Below are 17714 nucleotides of genomic sequence, written 5' to 3'. Positions count from 1 at the left end.
TGGACTTGATCACTACTGCAGTACAATAATCAAAGACAATACTAAAAGACTTGTGATGGAAAATAATATCCATATCCAAAGAAGAAAATGTGGAGTCTCAATGCAGACCAAAGTTTACTATCTTTGATTTTTTTAAAGTTGTCTGAGTTACATCACTTTTTCTCTCTAATTTTTTTCCCCTTCCATTTGGATGTGATTCTTCTTTCACAATGTGATGAATATGGCTCTATATTTAGCATGGTTTTAGATGGAGAGCCTATATTACATTGCTTTCTGTTAGGGGGAAGGGGAGAGGGAAAGAAGGAAGGGAGAAAAATATTAAAAAAAAAGATTGTTGAAAACAACTTCTACATGTAGTTAGAAAAATAAAGAAATGAAGATTTGTAAAAAAAAAAAGAGAAAGGCAGACAGAGCTCATGTGTCATAACTTTGATTTGCCATTTCTAGGGTTGAATTAAGTCTATTATTATATACTACTATCTAATTTGGGATTTGATGTTCCTTCTAACTCCTACTTAACTCTTTTTGGAGATTCAGGGGCCCAAAACCAACCAGGAAGTGGGGTACCAAAGAAAACACAAAGGAACTGTATGGAGATTGGGTTTCATTTTGCTCCCAAAATCCTCTCTGGATTGTCCTCAAAACAGTTTGAACCAGAACAAAAGGTGAAGGTCAAGAAGTTGAAGTCAAAGCAATCTACTTTCCTAGATCCCATCCCTTCCTCTCTTACACATATCCTTCAGCAGTGGGGCAGAGGGAAGCAAGATAGCTCATTGTGCTGTATTGTGATAGGTGAAAAGCCCTACTGTCTCTGTATATAGAAAACATCATACAAAATTATTTCTCTACATCTTGCCATAGAGTTGTAAAATTGGAAGAGGCCTAATCTAACTTAAATTTTACATGATGCATAAATCTTCCCCCCACCCCTGATAATACATTTTCTGCTTCAATACCTTTAATGACAAGTAATTCACTACTTTATCCCAGTCCATGCCATCCATCAGTTCTATTTATTCAGAAGTTCTTCCTTAAACTAATCCAAATTTCTTCCTCCCTTCTATCAATTGATTCTAGTTCTTTCTTCTGAAGCCACATAAATCTAATATGTCTTCTATAGGAAGGCCCTTTAGATATCTGAAGACAACTTTCATATCTTCAAGACAAATATATACCAGTCCCTTTTATATCACATGGTTTTGTGTTCTCTGACCTTTGAAAACTTTTCTGCAGGTAAAAAGAGAGCAAAACAAGAATGCCCAAAATCAGATGAAAAGTTCAATTATTTGTTAATTATTTTAAGTTTTTTAGATTTAAAAGAAAAATTGGATATCTACCTCACAAGGAAGATGAGAACTCTCTAATTACCTGTATATTGCAATAGGCTTTGCACCCAAGGACCCATCCTCTTCTACACACCAAATTTGGATGTCACTGCAGTGAGGAAAAAAAGATAAAACACCTTTTTAGATATATGTTGATATATATTTGTTTAAAATGATGACAGCAATGGAATAGGAAATGGAATTTTGAAGACCTCTTTTTTTCAAATGTACAAGTGTGCTCATTCATTCTTGGTTAAATATTGTACAAATCTGATGATACAATTAATTAGCACATTTCTATTTAAATCATGTTAATCTAAAATCTTGGTTTATGCTTGGTTCCCTTGCCAATTTCCAAAAAAACCTTGAATTCTAGTGATCTCCAAAATGAATTCAGCATGTGTCCTTGTCCCTAGCTCAGGATTTGGCTTTCTCCCAGAGCCCTGAGAAAGGTCATTCATAAAGTAGAGTGGGAATGAATTTATGGGGGAAAACTTAGCAAGAGCTGCTCCCAAGTTCAACTAAGAGAGTCCCCTTGGGATCTAGTGAGTACTCAACCTCAGAGCTGATTCAGCAATTCCGTAGCAGGCTGCTCCTTAAATCAAGAGTGTGCCCATGAGATACAGTTCCCTAAAAGCCAGAATTTCTGAGTAACCCAAGAGATGTGAGCCTTGGCTCTCCTCTCAATCTGCCATCCCCCACTGGAGCCAAGCCACCATGAGACCTCATGGTTATATGCAATCATTTCTCAGATTATCTTTAATGATATATTTGTGGGATTATAGATCTAGAGCTTGGAGGGGACTTCTAGTCTAATCTTCTTTTGGGGAAGGAGGAAACTGAAGACTAAAGAGTTTAAATTATTTGATCAGAGTCATAGAAGAAATATCAAAGCTATGTTTCAAATATATAGGAAATGTAAAATGTTTTCAATTTTTCAAAGTGCTCGTGCCATCTCATTGGATTTCCCTAAATCCAGAAAAAGACAGGGCAAATACTAGTACAATAGTTTTACAGATGAGAAAACTGATCTGATGAAGTGAAATCAAATCAATAAACATTTAAGGACATACCATGTATTAAACACTATACTAAGTCTTGGTGATATAAAGAAAGGTACACCCTCCCCCCACAGACACACAGACCACATATCACACACCTCCCCTCATATACACACACCACATCACACAACCATGCACATACACACAAACCACACACACCACACAACAAAGCACCACACACACAAACACAAGTCTCTAGTCTCAAGCAACTCAGAGTCATACAGAGGTTAAATGGCTTGCTGAAAGACTACACATCTAACTAGTAAGAATATTAGTACTAAAAGTTAAATTTCATATCTCCCAGCCTGAGTTTTGTTTGAATAATCCAAAATGACTCCCCTGTTGTAGTCCATGCTCCTTCACCTACTGCCAACCGGTTTATTTTCAAGGAACTGAAACTAATCCAGAAAGTCAAATCCATCCATGCTTAAACACACACACACACACACACACACACACACACACACACACACACACACACACACACACACACAAATACACACACACATAGAAAGCTTTCCAAAGTCAAATAAAAATTACATTATTTTCAGATTACCATTAGCCTTGTATTATTCAAGACATTACTCTCTTCTTTGATGGCAGATAATTGAGATAATTCATATTTTACAGTAATTCTTTGAACAAAGCACTTTCACACTATTATCTAATTTGTTCCCCTCAATGTCTCTAGGAGATGGAGAAAGGGCAGGAATTATTATCCCCTACACAAATACTCTTGTTCCACCAGAATTGCTCTGTTCTTAATCTCCTTAGCTTTCTCTCTTTGAGTGACTAAAATGCTTGTGCCCTTTGACCCAGAGATTTTGCTGCTAAGCACATACAGCAAGAAGGTTAGTGACATGGCCAAAAAAAAAAAAGGTCTATATATGCCAAAATATTTATAGAAGCACTGTTTTTTGTCATCAAAGAGCTAGAAACAGTGTGGATATCCTAGACTGGGGAAATGACTAAACAAAATATGGCACATGAAATGCAATGGCTTATGGCTGTGTGGTAAGAAATGAAGAATATGAAGAATTCAAACAAGCACAGGAAAATTTATATAAATTGATGCAAGTGAACCAAGAAAACAATATGTACAATATTGGTCAAAACTGAATGTTATAAAATTATAGTCACCAAACTAGACCCCAAATAAGAAATAAAAGAAGGTACTATCTGCTGCTTCTTTGCAAAGACATAAGTGTGGAACACGGAAGTTAATATCAGGTGTGAGGTTTTTTGGATATCTTGGATAGTTTTTTGTACTTTTTAAATTCTTTATAAAAAAACAGAAGATATTAATAACTTTTTTTGAATTATTTCTCCATGCCTGTGTTCATGTTGTTTTCCTCAACATTTCTTCATATCTGAATCATATCCATCTTTCAAAACCACATTCAAGTCCCATATTTTCCAGAAAGTCTTTCCAGGTCACTTCAACATAGGAATTTCTCATTTTTCTGAATTCATAGTATTCATTAACCATATTTTTTGCACTTTAAGCACAAGTTCCCATGTGATACTTCTTGTATCACTTTTCTTTGATTAGTTTTCAGATATGTTTACCTTATTCTCCAAATAGATTATGAACTTTATGAGGGAGGAAACATGATATTACATTTCTCTGTAGCCCTCAGGAACAGGAACATAGCAATAGTTAGGATTTATAAAGTTCTTTAAGATTTGCAAAGTACTTCACATAGCTTCTCATTTGTCCTCACAATAACTATGAAGAGGATGGTATTATTATCCTCATTTTACCAATGAGGAAACCAAGGCAGGGAAAATTTTAATGATTTGTTAACACTCAGACAACAGGATTTCAAGTCTTTCCTTACCCCAAGTCCAGTTCCATTCACTGAATCACTCAGCTGCCTACATTGTAAGCATTCTAAAAATACCTATTGACCTTGGAGGCATACGAAAATGAAGGCACCAAGACTGATTTTTTCCCAAGATCAAATTGTAATTTATTAGCAATTCAATTCGACAGTGCAAGATAACCATACTAAGTGCTGAGGATACAAACATGAAAATGAAATATTTCCTGGTCTCAAGGAAACTTATAGAATAATAACCATAATTCCTGGTAGTAATGACCTGATTCGGAATTGTCATCATAAATCCTTCTGTTTAGCCAGTTAAACATATCTGGCTGACCACGACATCCTTTGATATTTCTTTGCATATTTATATAGTTGGCTGAATTCCTGTGGATGTTACCTGTGGAGGTTTTGATGCCATTTTTAGGTGGTAGCAATTTCATAGACTCCAACATTAAATAAAATTACTTTCAGTTACATTCAGTAAATCCAATACTGTGTATATGTTGTTACTTGACTATTACTTAGTAATGTCCACTTGCTCAAAAGTATTTCTGTAGGTTTTCAGTTTTTTTTTTTACTTGGGTGTTGTTGCTATAAAACTGCAAACTCCCTGAAGACAGGGCCCTTCATTTTCATCTTTATATCTTCAGCCCCTAGCACAGTCTATAGCAGATACTTAATAAATGTTTGTAAAATTTAAGTGTATTTCCAATGAATCAATTGAATCTTTAAGCCAATAAATCTTTTAAACTGATATTTAACTGATATTAACTGATATTTCTAACTTTATTTTTCCAAATATTATGTTATTAAAGTTTTTCAACATTCATACATATGCATATGTACATTTTTAAGTTACAAAATTTCCTTCCACCCTCCCACCCCACTCCCCTCCTCTCAGAAGCGAATAGTCTGGTTAATATTATACACACATACTTGTGTTAAGTATGTTTACAGATTAGTCATTTTTGGTATAGGGAATTAGGATTAAGGGGAAAAGATATAAAAGAGATATTTTTTAAAAAGTGAATGGAGGGGTGGCTAGGTGGCACAGTGGATAGAGCACTGGCCCTGGAGTCAGGAGTACCTGAGTTCAAATCTGACCTCAGATACTTAATAATTACCTAGCTGTGTGGCCTTGGGCAAGTCACTTAACCCCATTGCCTTGCAAAAAAATAAATAAATAAAATTTAAAAAAGTGAATGGAGTGTTCTTCAGATTCTGAAGGGTTTTGTTTTTCTTTTGTCTTGTTTTGTTTTTTTTTTCTTTCTTCCTCTGGCTGGGGATAGCCTTGTCCATAATAGGGCTGTCCTAGCTCTCTGAACTGTGGAGAGCAACTGCATCATCCATCAGGGTTGATCATCTCACAATGTTGCTGTTTATGCATACAATGTTCTCTTGATTCTACTACCTTTGCTCAGTATCAGATCCTGTAACTCATTCCATGCTTTTCTAAAGTCTATTTATGGTTTCTTTATAGAACAATAGTATTCCATAATATTCATTACTTGTTTAGCCATTCCCTAGTTGATGGGCACCTCCTCAATTTCCAATTCTTTGCCACTTCAAAAAGAGCTGCTATGAATATCTTGGAACATGTATGGTTTTTTTATGATTTCCTCTATATTTAAGCCTAGAAATGGAATTTCTGATCAAAGGGTATGAACAGTTTTATTGCTCTTTGGGCATAGTTCCATATTGCTCTCCAGAGTGGTTGGATCCATTCACAACTCTACCTGCAATGCATCAATGCCCCAATTCTCCCACAACCTCTCCAACATTGATAATTTTCCCTTTTTGTCATCTCAGCCAATCTGATAGGGTGAAATAATACCTCATAGCTGTTTTGATTTTCATTTCTGTAATCAGTGCTGATTTGGAGCATTTTTTCATGTGATTATATATAGCTTTAATTTCTTCCTTTGAAAACTGTCTATTCATATCTTAGACCATTTATCAATTGGGGAATGACTTGTAACCTTATCAATTTGATATAATTTTCTACATATTTTAGAAATGAGACCTTTATCAGAACTCCTAATTGTAAAGATTGTTTTCCAGCTTTCTGCTTTCCTTCTAATTTTGGCAGCATTGATTTTATTAGTGCATTTTTTTAATTTAACATAGTCAAAATCATTCATTTTGCAGTTTATAATGTACTCTAATTCCTGTTTGGTCATAAATTTGTCCCCTTTCCATAGGTCAAATAGATGATTATTTTCTGGTCTATTAATTTATCTATGGTGTCACTCTTTATGTCTAAATTCTGTACCCATTTTTGACCTTATTTTGGTATAGGGTGTGAGATGTGGGTCTAAGGTAGTTTTTGCCAGACTATTTTCCAATTTCCCCAACAATTTTTGTCAAATAGTGAGTTCTTATTACAGAAGCTAATGTCTTTGGGTTGTCCAACAGTAGAGTACAGTAGTCATTTACTACTGTTTCTTTTTAATCTATCCTAATCCAATCATCCATTACTCTATTTCTGAACCAGTACCAGGCAGTTTTGATGACTGTGGCTTTATAGTATAGTTTTAGATCTGGTAGACCTAGGCCACCTTCTTTTATATTTTTTTATTAGTTCCCTTGCTATTCTTGCCTTTTTGTTGTTCCAGATGAATTTTGTTACTATTTTTTCTAGCTCAGTAAAATAGTTATTTAGGAGTTCGATTGGTATGTCACTGATTAAGTAATTTAATTTGGGTAGAATTGCCTAACCATGAGCAATTGACATTTTCCCAGTTATTTAGATCTGACTTTATTTGAGTGAGAAAAACTTTATAATTGTGTTCATACATTTTCTAGGTTTGTCTTGGGAGATAGATTCCCAAGTATTTAATGTTATCTACAGTTACTTAAATGGAATTTCTCTTTCTATCTCTTACTCTTGGGCTTTGTTGTTCATATATATATATATATATATGTATATATATATATATATATATATCAGTGTTGATGATTTATATGGGTTTATTTTAAGTCCTGCTACTTTACTGAATTTGTTCATTGTTTCAAGAACTTTTTTTAGATGATTTTCTTGGGTTCTCTAAGTATACTATCATATCATCTGCAAAGAGTGAAAATTTTGCTTCCTCATTGCCAATTTTGATCCTCAATTTCTTTTTCTTCTCTTATTGCTAAAGTAAACATTTCTATTGAATAGTAATGGTAATAATGGACATCCTTGTTTCACCCCGATCTTATTGGAAATGCTCTGAGTTTATCCCCATTGCATATAATATTTGTTGATGGTTTTAGATAGATATTACTTATTATTTTAAGGAAAACTCCATTTATTCCTAAACATCCTCATGTGTTTAATAGGAATGGATGCTGTATTTTATCAAAGGCTTTTTCAGCATCTATTGAAATAATCATGATTTCTGTTGGTTTTGCTATTTATATATTAAATTATGTTGAATGTTTTCCTAATATTGAACCATCCCTGCCTACTTGGTATAAATCCTACCTGATTATGCTAGTAATAACTTTCTGTAATCTCATTGCTAAAATTTTATTCAAGATTTTTGCATCAATGCTCATGAGGGAGATTAGTGTATAATTTTCTTTATCTGTTTTGGTTCTTCCTGGTTTAGGAATCAGCACAATGTTGATGTCAAAAAAAGGAATTTGACACAACCCCTTCTCCTATTTTTTAAAATAGTTTTTTGTAGAATAGGAAGTAATTGTTTTTTAAATGCTCAGTAGAATTCACTTGTAAATCCATCTGGATCTTGTGACTTTTTCTTAGGGAGTTTATTGATGTTTCTTCAATTTCTTTTTCTGAAATGGAGTTATTTAAGTATGTTATTTCCTCTTCTGCTAATCTGGGCAGTTTGTATTTTTGTAAATATTCATCCATTTCATTCAGGTTATCAAATTTATTGGCATACAGTTCAGCAAAGTAGCTCTGAATTATCTCCTTAAGTTCTTCCTCATTGGTGGTTAGTTCACCCTTTTCATTTTTGATATTTGTAATTTGGTTATCTTCTTTCTTTTTTTTTAATCAGATTAACCAAAGGTTTATTATTGAGTTTTCATAAAACTGTTAGTTTTATTTATTAGATCAATGATTTTCTTACTTTCAATTTTATTAATCTCTCCCTTGATTTTCAGAATTTCTAATTTGGTATTTAGTTGGGGATTTTTAATTTGTTCTTTTTCTAGCTTTTTTGGTTGCATACCCATTTCATTGACCTCTGCTTTCTCTAGTTTATTCATATAAGCATTTAAAGATATGACTTTCCCCTCAAAATTGCTTTGGCTGCATCCCATAAATTTTGGCATGATGCCTCATTGTTATCATTTTCTTGGATATAATTCTCATCTCTATGATTTACTGTTTGATTCACTCATTACTTAAAATTATGTCATTTAGTTTCCAATTAGTTTTTGGTTTATCTTTCCATGACACTTTATTACATGTAATTTTTATTGCATCATGGTCTAAGAAGTATGCATTTATTATTTCTGCCTTTCTGCATTTGATTATAATTGATTTTAATGCCCTAGTACATGGCCATTTTTGGTATAGGTGCCATGTACTGCCGAGAGGATATTCATTTATAGGTGAATAATAAAATTGTGGTCACATAGCTATTAAGTGTCTATAGTGGGATTTGAACTTAGGTCTTTTTAACTCTCAGTCGAGTGCTCTATCCATTAAATAGAACAGGTGACTGAGAGCACAATTTCACCCAGACTATGCTTAATATCCCATCCAGTATTCTACCAAGAAAGCAGGGCCTATCTTACCACCTCACTAACTGCTTTGCCCTGAATGGGGACCCTTCCACACGTTCCTCCTCCACTTCCAACTTTTTGCTCCAGGAAAAATTATCAAACCAATAGTTACATTTCAACTAGAAAAGGTATGATCATTTGACTGTTCTAGGATTCCACACACAATCTCTGTGACTCCAGAGCAAAGGTACTTTCTCCAGTCACCACTCATTTCTATGTGCTGTCCTTCTAAAAGAATGAAAGTTTATATCTCCATTATTAAGAACAAATGGGGGCAGCTAGTTGGCACAGTGGATAAAGCACCGGCCCTGGAGTCAGGAGTACCTGGGTTCAAATCCGGTCTCAAACATTTAATAATTACCCAGCTGTGTGGCCTTTGGCAAGCCACTTAACCCCATTTGCCTTGCAAAAAAATCTAAAAAAAAAAAAGAACAAATGAATAAATGCTTTTCTATCAGGCATCATTCATTCATAAACTGTTTCTTTAAAAATAGATTTATTCATCATCCTATCTACTCATATAGCCCTGTTGAAGGGACTCAGAATCCAATTTAGATAAAATTTACACATATCAGAAAAGTAGCTTAGACCAGCAAAGTCAAACTCAAATAGAAATGAATGTCTGCAGGCAGACTTAGAAAACCACAATGTTTGTACTTTTATTTATTTTGTTAAACATTTTCCAATTAGAGTTTTATCTGGTTTGGGCCATTCTCAGAAGCTTTGCTTGTTGCATGTGTCCCACAAGCCATGAGTCTGACACAACAGGCTCAAACCAAGCAGTGGAACTGGAGGAGGTATCTAGGGAGATGAATAGTTTACATTTACTCTGACTCAGAGTCCAGACCTCTTTCAGGGCAATAAGAGTTCCACCAAATAAGGAGCACTCCGAGTTTTGTTCAGTTGTATCTGACTCTTTGTGCCCCATTGGGGTTTTCCTGGCAAAGATAATAGAATGGTTTGCTATTTCCTTCTCTAGCTCATTTTACAGATGAGGAAACTGAGGTTTACAGGATTAAGAGACCTGCTTAGGGTCATACAGATAGGAAATGTGTCTGAGTTTGTCAAATATGAAATCATAAAGATGAACTCCAGGACCCTGGTACTCTATCCACTATGGCACCACCTAGCAGTCTTATTATATTGCCTTAGATTTTTAACATCTATCAAATTTACATCCAGGCTCAGGCATTTGTGTGACCACAATTATTTATTTTCCCTTTCTAAGACTCTATTTTGAAAACCTAAGAGTATTGTCTACTTAGATTTTAAAACAATCAGTTCATAAATATTTGTTGAAATAAATGTTTGCCTGTTGTTTGAAGGTCAGAAGGAAATTCTAGGTCTAGTTCCTATCCTGTCACTGTCACTAATTATCCCTCAGGGATCTTTGGCAATAATAATCCTCCCTTAAATCTGAAGGACCCTTTACAATTTAAAAAGTAAGCTCACATTCTCTTATCATTTTCATTCCAGATGGCTAGTTTATCCTATAGAATTGTCACTAACATCACTTTGGGTCTATTCTTTTCTTTCAAAAACTTAAGAAAGTAGATTTGTTTTCCCTAGCAAAACTTGCTTTGTGAGTAGGCAAGGATTAATTTTTCATTTACTCCATATATATTTATTAAATATCTATTGAGTGTAGGGTACTATGTTAGACAATGAAGGGAAAACAAAGTTTCATGGGGTCAGTAGGGGCATCTAACCCATACACAAAACTATTATGAAAAAAAATGACATATTTGTCAGCCAGGTGCAAAGAAAAGGCTTTGGAAAATACCAGAGAGGAAAGTTCATTATCAACTGGTAGCTCTCCCTCCATGCAAAGCAAAGCACTTAACAGTCTGGGTTTTTAGTAAGAGTTATTCTTCTAAAGGTGGAAAATCCAACATGAAGAATTAAGGAAGAAGTGGTTATTAGGGTGGAGATGATGAGAATATCGAAGAAAGGCAAACACCTCAATTTAGAAATTGAGACGGCATAGATAAGGAAGCTGGGTTAGACTATGGTCTACCATGCATGCTAGAATTGGAGTACCAAATCTCAAAGAGGTCAGAGAAAGTTAAGATGTCCAGGACTAAAATTCTACAGAGGAAATTAAGCCAAGGGAAATGGGAAGTTCTCAAGAATGAAATTTTGAATGTACAAATAATCACTTTTCTGAGGGGGAAGAAAAAGGAGTGTTATTTAAAGGGAATGCACAAAGATATTATCAAACCATGAAAATAGGAGGATTAAAAGAATGTATGCATGTATATGTGTACATACATATAAAAAAGGGGAAATCAAAGAAATGATGGATCAATGATTGGGGTGAATAGCATGATGACAAATGACTGTGGAATTTTCTTTGCCAGGGAGAATGATCATTAGACTGGAAAGGACAGAACAAAAGAGTTAACAAAAGATAATTCCTGATATTAGTGAAGGAGAAGCCAGTACTTGTTAAGACCCTCACAGTTGCTTATGGACAAAATGGAGGCGAACTCATTAGGCAGTTGAGTTGAACATCTGAACTCAAAGAAATAATAGCTTGATGTCCACTTGGAAGTCCACCTCCAGTCCTTGACAATAGACTATTCCATCTTTTTTTTTATCAATAACTGACAAGGCATGTATGTATCAATCAATTAACAAACATTTATGAAGTAACTACTATGTTCCAAGAACTATGCTAGGAGACACAAAAACAAAAATGATATAATCCTGCCATAAAGGATCTTACAGTTTGTTGGAGAAACAGAGTTATCTAAGCAGAAAATATGCCTGTTATATGTGTGTATGGATGCATGTTAATATACTTATATGTGCCATATACATATCCATGTATGTCTATGTGGCATATCATATAAATACAAGATAATTTTGACATAGTATCAGTAGCTGGGGAATTAAGACTGCACTAAGATAGGAAGTGGTGTTTCAGCTTTAAAGGAAACTATGAATTTGAAGAAATAGAGACAAGTAGGAAAAATATTCCAAGCATGGGGGAGAAGGTCCAAGGATACTGTATAAAGAATATTATATGTGGGGAACAGGGAAAAGGCCAGTTTGGCAGGATTGTAAGGTGTGTGAAGGGGAATGATGCATTTAATAATACCAATAATCCTTATAAAGGTAGATTGGAGTCAGATCATGAAGGATCTTAAATGCCAAAGAGAAGAATTTGTGTTTTAGCCTAAAGAAAGGACTTTAAATTTTCAGATGATACAAAGCTGGGAGACAAGTCTGAAGTGCTAGATGATGGAATCGATGGTTCTTGACAAGTTAGTACATTGGGCCAAATCAGATAAAATGTTATCAATACACATAAATGTAAAGTCTTACACCTGGGTTCAGAAAATCAATTCAGAAATCACAAGTGTATTATTCTATGTAAAGTATAAATACAAGTAGATATTGATCACAATTTGTTTGAAAAAGAGATGAAAGTTTAAGTAAGCTATAAGCTAATCATAATTCTATGTGTTCCAGCAACCAAAAGGATATGATGCTGTTTTTTTTTTAATGATCTTCACCTGAATTAAGGACTAAGAATAGTGTCAATGATAGACCCATTGTATCCAGTTCAGGTCAAACATATTGTGCTAGACTCATTATGTATTATTTTAAGATTTATAGTGAAAAATGAGTGTATACTGAAGAATGTAATTAGGAAGATGGAAAGTCTTGAGATCATGACATATGGCTCTAATGAAGGTAATCAGGAGAGGTCCACACACACACACACACACACACACACACACACACACACACACACACATATATATATATATATATATATATATATGTATATATATATATATATATATATATGTTACGTGTGCTCTGGCTTGGCTGATAGGATGATAAGGCTATGATCCTTGTGTCTGTGTCTGGGGAAACTACACCACCAAAGATGACTGGTGACTGAACCAAGAAGAAGTATCTCCTCAGAGGGTAATAAAAATAAGAATAAGAAAAAAAAAAACTCTTTTCTATCTCTCATCATTTTGAATGCAATAGCTTTGGAATTCTGCCAGTTCTCCCTTGGATTCCAGGCAGGGTAGGAAGAGACTGTTCTCCTTCTGTTTCTGTCCCTAGTAAAAATGATTCTAAGAAGACATGTCAGCAAGAATATATTCTGATCTGGTTGGGTCTGACATTAGACCTAGAGTCCCTGGTTGCCTCTTCTGTATTATGTTTCTTTCCCTGAGCACAGATGTCAGAGAGAAAGATAATTTTCACCTTAATGGCTATCTCATGGTTTGAGAACTCCTGAGTTGTATTTCTGCAACACCAAAGGAGAAAATAGTGACCCTCAGGAAAATGCTTCAGCTGAAAGAACTAAGAAAGTACAAACCATTCCCTGACTAGCCAGAAGATCTCAATCTCGTGAATTGTATAGACAGTAAAAATAAAATATTAATTCAGCCTCTCACATGTGATGGGTTATTGTTTTATGTTTATGTTTATCTTTATAAGACTGTGTTAAAGCATTCCTTTTGTAATGGAGGAAATACATAGCTATACTATACTTGCTATCTATTTCATATATTGAGTACTTTTTTGGGGAGGGTAGGTTTTTTCAAGGCAAATAGGGTTAAGTGGCTTGCCCAAGGCCACACAGCTAGGTAATTATTAAGTGTCTGAGGCCGGATTTGAACTCAGGTACTCCTGACTCCAGGGTCAGTGCTCTATCCACTGTGCCACCTAGCCGCCCTTGAGTACTTTTTAGAAAAGACTTTGTTAATGAATTATATCAAGTTTTATTTAAAGAGATTTATTATCTCTGAGGTAGGGAGCATAAGACCCTGGGAATGAGAAAGTGCCTAAATACTTTTTTATTGGGGGGAATGGCTATCAGAACTGAAAAGTATAAGACCAGAACAGGGATCCCCTTACAAGGGAGGGCCCAAAGGCTACAGATAACATGAAGATTGATTTTCTTTTCAACTATTTGAAAAATATGTAGGAAAAAGAACCAGATTTGTTCTCCTTAAGCCCAGAAGGCAGAACTAGATATGATGGTTAGTATAAATTTTATGGCTGATGAAAAAATAAATAAATGAAAACAACTTCCTAATAATTAGTGCTGATATTTCCACAATTAATCTCCCTTTGACTCTTAGGTAATCCATAAAATGATGGGCTTGGACCAAGGAACTTCCAAGGTCCCTTCCAGGTTTGACTCTTTGCAGAACTAGATAACCTCTAAACTCTTCCAACACCACACTTAGGATACAATGACATAAAGATACTTTGATGGCAATGAGAAAAAGGAAAAAAAGGAGAAATCAAAGATAAAAATCAATTTTTTAGCATGGAACATTGAATGAATGGTGGTAACAATGAAGAAAATATTTGAGAAAAAAGGGAGGAGCAGATTTTTAGAAGAAAGTTTAGTGAACATTTGGATATGTTGACTTTGAGATGCTAGCACAATTTTCAGTTGTAGATAGAAGTTTTGTAGGTGATTGGAAACATTGTTTTGGAGCTTGAGAGAGATTAGAATTGAATTTATACATTTGAAGATTATCTGCATGAAAGGAAATAACGAACTGAAGGAATGAATGTGATTTGATTGCTGAGGGGCAAAAGATAGAGAAAGAAGAAAAGACAGGCTGATGATTTAGAACCTTAGGGAACACTAGGGGCTGTGGAAATGACAGAAAGCCTTCACAACAACCAAAGAGATGTCATGGAAGGAGTACAAGGATTATCTTAGAAACAAGGGAAGGACAGGGCATTCAAAGGTGTTAATGGCAATGTGAAGAAGACAAGGGAAATGAAAATTAAAATTAAAGGCCATTGGATTTGCCAATTATCAAGTCCTCAGTGACTTTCCATAGAGTGAATAAAAACTCAGATTACAACAGGTGGAAGAGTGAGGGGTTGATGAAAAAGTAGAGACATTGGGTATTATTTGGGAATGAAAAGTGAAAAAAAACTAACTCCATAGTTAAATGGGATAGAAGGGTTGAGGAAAGGAGTTTTATATTTGTGTGTGTGTATCTGAGTGCATTTTTCTCTAGGACTGGGGAAACCTGAATATTTCTAGAGACAGATGGCAGGGAGCCAGGAAAGAAGGAATTTATAATACATGAGTGGGGAAAGATGATTAAGAGACAAACTGGAGATAATTTGCATTTTAATGAACACTTATTTGCATAGTTGCTAGTTAAAACTTTATCCAAATCATCGATATAAGAATTAATTCCATAGGATCAGTAAATTTGCACTCCTGCTTTCAAAGGAGGAGCTGTATGAGTTTCTGGGTACATAATGATCAGCATTTATGGATCCTAAGTTCAGAGGATTCCAGGAACATGCAGATAGAAGAACATGTTCAAGGAAGGAGCTTTGGAGGTCATCTTTTTTTAGCACCTTCATTTTATAGATGCAGACATCAAGGCCTAGGGAAGTAAAATAACATATCCAAGGTCACACAGAATCAGCATGAGAACTCCAGATGTCTTGACTCTAGATCTACGGCTTTTGTCATGCTACCACACAGCCCTTACAAAAACAACAGCAATGATGGCAATAATAATAATAACAATCATAATAACAGCAATGACAACAACTAGAAGTTAAGATTTGCAAAACATTTTACAATTATCTCACTTTATCCTGGCAGTGCAAGCTGGATGAGCCTGGGTAAGTCATTTAATCCTGTTTGCCTCAGTTTTTTCACTTGTAAAATGAGCTGGAGAAGGAAATGGCAAACCACTCCAGTATCTATGCCAAGAAAACCCCAAATGGGGTCACTAAGAGTCAAACATGGCCAGAAAATGACTGAACAACAACATCCTCCCAACAATCTTGGAAGATTGGTCCTTTTATTAGCCCCATTTTACAGAGGAGGACACTGAGATTCAGAGGGCTCAACCATCTACTAATTGGAAGAACGTGACTAGATCCTGTATGCCAAGACTACATACACTAGGAGTGGTTCTTTCTACTATAATGCATTCTTTCTACCATAGTGTTGTTACTCAACCCCACCCACCCACACCCACACTTCTCTTTCTTCCTGGGTAAAATGAGGGAGCTGGACAAAAGAAGCTTTAACATTCTATGACTCTCTGATTACTCCTTTGCCAAATGCATTAAAAGATAATTTCCCTTCCTACTCCTGCCAAAATCAATAAATAAGACTTCTCTTAGAGATCCTGCCCAAATTTCAGGTTTAGCTCTTTGGGAAAAAGGGAAAGGAGAATGCTGTATTCTTTTCTGGGAGCCACAGTTTGGCATCTTCCAATGGTCTGTTGCTCTCCCTCTTCAGGACTGTGCCACAGAAGGGCTAGATGGTGGGGATGAAGAGAAAGAGTGAAACTGAGCTAATTTCTTTGAAGCAGAGATTCCTGGGAAGTTCCAAAGAGCCTGGGTGGGGCATGTGTCCAGAGGGAACTCAAACTTTAAATTGTTTGGACTGGGACAGCTCTAATTCTTGTTGGCAGAGACTTCCTCTCCCAATGCCATTCATCTTTCTCAGGATCTCCCTTCAGTTAAAAAATGAAAAAAATAAAAACCAACCCACAGCTCATAACCTGCATGAGGAGTTTCTTTTTATTCCTATGTGTCCCTGATAGAAGCAACATTCTACCAATTGTTGAATCCTGTTTAGATGCCCCCACCTCCTCCCACCACTACCATCAAATTAACCCCCCCCCCCCATTCAGGCTTCCTACTGAAGCCTATGAATAAACAGCCCACAGAAGAACATGATTATCCTCTGGCAGAACAAACTGCCCTTAAAAGATAATTTTCATTCAGACTACCCAGTATGGGAATCCCACCAATCAGGATTCAGAAACACAAAACTGTGCCTTGCTCTTAGTGTGGGAGTCACTGCTGTTAATAATTGACCCCATCTCAAATCCTATGTCCTCTCCCTGCCCCCCATCTCCATCCCCATCCACATGAAACATTACAAAAATTTTCTATCTGGCATCTCCAAAAGGAAAAGGAGGTCACCCTCAGTCACTGTACCACCTATTGTCATGATTGTGTTTTCTTAGAAGCTATAATACGTTGAAAAGAGTCCAAGACATACCCTCCTTCAATTCAATTCAACTAAGTCAATTCATTTCAATTCAACAAATATTATGTTTGTAGAAACTAAAACTCTGTGGAAAACATTGTACTAGCTGCTGCTGATATGAAGATGAAAAATGACAGTTCCTATCTTCAAGGAGCTAATAGACAATAGAAAGACAGGATAAGATAGAATACAATAACTTGTATATTATATAACTTAGAGTGGGGGTGAGTAGGAACATTTACTAAGTCCTCCAGACAAATTTGGGGAAGAACAAAAAACTTACAGTAGGATGGCAAAAGGAGCTAGGGTGTTGGACTTGGAGTCAGGAAGATGAGTTCAAATTCTATCTTAGATGCTAGCTGTGTGACCCTGAATGAGTCACTTAACCTCAATTTCTGAGGCATATTCTGAGGATAAATTAGTGCTTATCACATAATTGTCATGATCAAATGCAACATACTTTACAAACCTTCTAATACTATGTAAATTTAAACTATTAATACCATTTTTGTTGTTTTTCTTAAAGTTTCATGTTGGAGCTGCCGCCTTACTGAAACCTTAGAGGGAAAGGATTTTAACAGGTAAAGATTAGAAGAGAATGTATTCCAGGCATGATGCAGAGCCTGTAGGGATACAAAGTCAGATCAGAGAAAAGTTAGTAGTCTAGTTTGGCTGGAATCTAGAGTATATAAGGGAGAATAATGTGAAATAAGAATGGAAAATTAGG

General features: G+C 35.4%; 1 protein-coding gene across 1 annotated transcript in view; it reads right to left on the bottom strand.

Moving 5' to 3' along the window:
- LOC141522701 (uncharacterized) overlaps window positions 1–17714 on the bottom strand; it is a 189704-nt gene that overhangs the window by 43228 nt on the left and 128762 nt on the right. The window contains exon 4 of the mRNA XM_074236202.1: window positions 1369–1434. The gene's annotated coding sequence lies outside the window, so the exon portion shown is untranslated. The remainder of the gene's footprint in view (window positions 1–1368; window positions 1435–17714) is intronic.

This window comes from Macrotis lagotis, chromosome 4, assembly GCF_037893015.1.
Source record: "Macrotis lagotis isolate mMagLag1 chromosome 4, bilby.v1.9.chrom.fasta, whole genome shotgun sequence".
Taxonomy (NCBI): Eukaryota; Metazoa; Chordata; class Mammalia; order Peramelemorphia; family Peramelidae; genus Macrotis; species Macrotis lagotis.
The sequence above is the reverse complement of the archived record's forward strand: the minus strand, read 5'-3'. Positions and strand labels throughout refer to the sequence as shown.